This window comes from Cheilinus undulatus, linkage group 8, assembly GCF_018320785.1.
Source record: "Cheilinus undulatus linkage group 8, ASM1832078v1, whole genome shotgun sequence".
In the NCBI taxonomy this organism is placed as follows: Eukaryota; Metazoa; Chordata; class Actinopteri; order Labriformes; family Labridae; genus Cheilinus; species Cheilinus undulatus.
In genome coordinates, this window is record NC_054872.1 from 47,047,174 (window position 1) to 47,052,323 (window position 5,150).

Consider the following 5,150-nt stretch of genomic DNA (forward strand, 5'->3'; position numbering starts at 1 on the left):
GGAGTGCATGTGACGTAATCTCCTGATACGTCCCGCGTTGGGTTATGGGAAGTGTAGTAAATACCATAAAACTGCAATCCTGACAAAGTCAAATAAATTAATTTCAATATACTTCATTAAAGATACATAGTTTTTCCCTGAAAGGTGTAATATGTCGTCACAACAAGAGAAAAAATGTCTGATATATAGTTAGTAATTTTATTATAACGGGAAAATTTCTATTCATAAGAACAGGATTTTCAGGCGTCATTTTTATGAAATTGCAGTCGCTTTTCCTCTCCCTGGCAAGGATAGAAAATGGGGAAAAGTATACACTTTTTAGAAAATAATAAAAACGTAAATGTGAACATCCTGACATTCAAAGAAAAGCCCATTTATGATTATACCTTTAGACAGTATTATATATTATATATTAACGAAAACTGTTTATATAGAAATATTATTTTTGTAGATTTATTTACTTTATTATTTCATTTTATTTTAAGTTTATTTTTTATTTTTAAATTATTCTTAATGTACATGTCACTCTTTTTTACAGTTGTGTGTTGCTCTCATGTCATTTGTGTTATCAGTGAGAGTTTGGCATAAAATGTAACTAAAGAACGTGAAACAAAGTATTTAAAAATGTAGCTTTCCACTGTTAGCAATCAGAACGAGAAACTTAAAGGGAATTTCAGTCGTTACTGTTGTGTTTTTACACAATATTGCTGTAAGAATGTTTTGTGTACTTTAATGCACCTAATGTGCCAAATACACTTTTTTTTTAACTCTGTAAATCACTTTTTAATGATTTGTGTACAAATGATGCTCTATGAATAAGGTTGCCGTGCCTCATCTTGTATCCAAATATGAAATCTAAGCCTTTAATGCCAATAGTAAATAAATTTGCATAGCTTTTTGTTTGTCTTTTTGTAAGTTCTGACTGCATTTTCCTTGTTAAAAAAAAAAAAAAAAAAAAAAAAGGTAAATTATAACATTTTTATCAGGGCCCACTATTGTGTCTTGAAATGTGTTTTTTAATATACAGTGCTTAACAAATTTATTAGACCACCTGTCATATTTGTCTCAGAGACCATCCAGCATCATGAAGTGCTTTAATTTGGACTCTTTCATTTTCAGTGAGCTCTCCATGTTTTACCATTTTGAACAGGAATTTGTTAAGCACTGTATATTTATATTGAAAAATAAATGAACAAATCCTTGAAAATAATAAGCAGGAAATGGCATTTGGTAACTTTGCTTGATCTCTGTAATACTCAGTAAGTAAAACTAGTTTACTGTTAATGGAATTTGTTGTTTATCAAATGTCTGCTATGGGTAATTGTGCATCATTGAAAATTTCATGTCAAACTTGGGAAAAATATTGAAGACTTTGTGAAATTTATGATGTCAGAATAGTGCAACATGAGTTAAATGTAAGAAAAATCCATAGTTATATGCTGTTTATTTAGGGTGTTATAGTTCTCAATTCAAGACTCAACAATTTTAATCCTGTTTGAGTGACTAAAAAAGAGGCTCACAGTAGCCAGCAGATGTCACTGTTGTATCTGTGGAAGCTGCTGCTGGATTAACTGTGAAGCAAACCTGATGATGTCAAAGCTCTCAGAGCCAATGGTGTTATGTTTACCACAGACTGGGTGAGGCTGATATGAGTTAATTGTGCAATATTCTTAAAGCTAATCCCCTTAAGATGAGTGTGTAACCTCAAGTATTGCCATGAAAAAGTGATTGTCGGCTGTAATTGTTGTGTCAGGCTTTGTCACCCTGTAGTAGCAGGGGGACAGAAATACTGAAGCCTTATATCAGCTAAAAGACAAGGCTGAGTCAAAGAAACAGTGTATAGAGACTGAGGAAACAACACTCAGACAGTCATGGCATTCTAAATTCCTACTATTATTCTCTGGTATGCATTACTATCTGCTTGCACAGATAGATCTTCCGTGCATACGTACTGCATCACTATTCAAAAGCATTACAACAGCTATTCACATGTAAGTAAAGCAAAATGATGGTCTTTGACATTGCTCTAAATATGCACATGAAATATATCAAAGTGCTTTTGACTATGACTGTGAACTATGTGTGACTATGAAACTACAAAAACCATTATATGATTTATATAACTTTTAGTTAATGCACACAGACCCTTTCAAGAGCCATTCAGAATATAATTACAGGGGAATGTGTGAGAGAATTGCCCTAAAAGCCCTTTAAGAGCCTGTAAATTGGCACCATGGACAGCATATTTCATGAGATAATTACAGCAATAAACAGAACTTGTAAGCAGTACTTATGCATCTGAAAATTAGTTGGGTAGAGTACTTGTGCCTCCCTAAATGCATCCCTAAACTCTCATTTCTGGCAAGATGATATCAGATAAGTTATTCAACAGTTAAGGCCAAGACTGTTTTAGACTAAAACTTAGAATAAGACCTTTAAATGTCAGCTATTTTTGGTTTCATCTGCTGATTAAGTCAACTGCAAGATGGCATAAGATACATAAAAATTCCCATCCTGTTATAAAGCTAAAAGTGAAAAAATATATTGTCATATTTAGCCTGACCAGCAGCCCAAAACTTCCCAACATTTATTTAACTGTCACAAACAACAATGCAACAAATGTTTGAATTTCAGGGGCTAAAAATGCCTTAAAGGAGACATGTGGGGGGCAAAGAATTAAAAAGTGGTCCTGAGAAACTCACACTGCAGTAGCAATAAAAGTCCACTGCAGAGGCTGTCCCTGTTTTTGATAGAATTGTAAGAAGTAATAAAAAATAATGCTCACAAGTCACATGCTGTTTTGTTGTTTTAGGTGCTCTGTAGTTGTGCTACAATAGCAAAGCAGCAGCTTGAGTGCTGCACTGCTACACCAGTGTAGTCTAAAACTCTGACTTACAGGTACAAGATAGCTTCAAAGGGCTTATTCTACCAAATACACTGTTATTCATGAGAAAATATGCAGGAGTGCATGCACAAAATGACTTATTGTCATCCAGTACTACTCCAGCATCTTTCTGCTCCCATTGTGATGGAGAATAAGTCTATCACAGCTTCTTTGAATGTCTCCTTTACCTTTAAAAAAAACCTCAGACAGCTCAGTGGACATGTCAAACATCATCTGAACTTTGCAATATCAAACATAACTTTCTAACGTTGTTATCATTTAATTTTATTTCTGTAGAAAGTTGTTTTTGTCGTGGTTGAGCTAATATTATTCATATACACTCATTGGAGCTTGGAGCTTGGGAGACTTTGCTCTGGGAAGGCAGCTGGCCCAGATGGTGTGTGTTCAAGGATCTTCAACCTGAGTCTTCAGCTGGGGTGGGTGCCTGCCCTGTGGAAAACATCCTGCATTGTACCGGTACCAAAAATAAAATGTCCTGCTGAACTAAATGACTACAGACCTATTGCCCTTACCTCACACATCATGAAAACTCAGGAGCAGTTGATTCTACGTCTACTGAGACTTGAGGTTAAAGACAAACTGGATTCCCTGCAGTTTGAATACAAAGAACACATTGGAGTGGATGATGCCATCCTCTTCATGCTTCACCGTGCCCTGTCTCATCTGGAGGAACCTGGCATTTATATGTGAACCATGTTCTTTGATTTTTCAAACACATTCAACTCCATCCAACCTACCATACTCAAAGACAAGCTCACGGAGATGGGAGTGGATCCTTCCTGTGTTTCTTGGATCACAGATTACCTGACAGGAAGGCCAGAGTTTGTCAGGCTGGGGAACTGTGTTTCTGGGACATTAATGAGCAGTACAGGGGCTCCACAAGGAACAGTCCTGGCTCCATTCCTGTTCACACCGTATACATCAGACTTCAAATACAGCACTGAGTCCAGCCACATCCAGAAATACTCAGATGACACTGCTATCGTGGCATGTATCAGAAATGGACAGAAGCCGAATACAAGGATCTGATAAGTGCCTTCAGTGACTGGAGTCACAAAAACTGCCTCCTACTCAACACCTCAAAGACAAAGGAAATGATCATAGATTTCCACAGATCCAAACCCCCTCTTCAGCCAGTGAACACTTGTACACCTGGATAATAAGTTGGACTGGTCTAAAAACGTAGACTTCATCTACAAAAAGGGGCAGAGCCGCCTCTTTTGCCTGAGAAGACTCCGATCAATAGACATCTGCAGTAAGATGCTGCATATTTCTTCATGTATAACAGTGTATCAGACAAAATAAGTTCTTTGAAGCTGTTGCCTACTGCTAAGGCATGGTTTTAGACTACACTGGTGTAGCAGAGCAGCACTTATTTAAATTGTCAATGCAAATGTCAGTGTCATAGGGTGTATTTTATTGCACCATATGATTCATAAATAAAATAAAAACTGTGTTTTGATATGCAAAATAATTGAATTGATATTAACAATCAATAATCAACAATTAATTGTGACTGAAAAAAAAAACGACAGCTGATATTTAAGCTCTTACTTAAAGCTGACACTTTTACCCTTTCAAGACAAGTTTATATTGGTCTCAGAGGTCCCCAAAACATGCCTGAGAAGTCTGGTGCTAAAAAAGACACTCCAGTATTGGATTTTTGCATGTCTAAAAACCCCTCTGTTTCAGCCCTGCTCAGAACAAACTTTCTACCAAGTGGGAAGGGTCAACCGAACCTGGGGGCGGTGCCAACTCCCCTCATGAGGTCAAGAGGGGAAAATCTGAGAATGGCTTGTTTCAGCAAGAAAGAGAAAGAGATCTCTACCCTTTGATCAGGGCTGCACCATGGGGCGAGGTCGCTCACCTTAGGTCGGAGCAAAACCGTGGTGCTGCAGAGCGCGGCTCAGCCTTTCCATGTAGAAATTGCGGGTTAGAGTCTGCAGATTCAGAGGATATCGAAACTCTACGCCATATCAACACAGAGAAATTGATTAAAAAAAAAGAAAAATCCCTGAAAATATGTTCTTTATCGACCCCAGAGGGTTGAAAAAAAATCAAAATCACTTTCTTTACTGTAATTATTGTAACTATTGTTGTGTGTGTGTGTGTGTGTGGGTGGGTGTGTGTGTGTGTGTGTGGGTGGGGGGGGGGGCCTTCAGCCTCACCAGAAAAGGCCTAACAACATCCATGCCTATATCCAACATGCAGGTAATTTACAAAATAATTTTGCAGATATCAATAT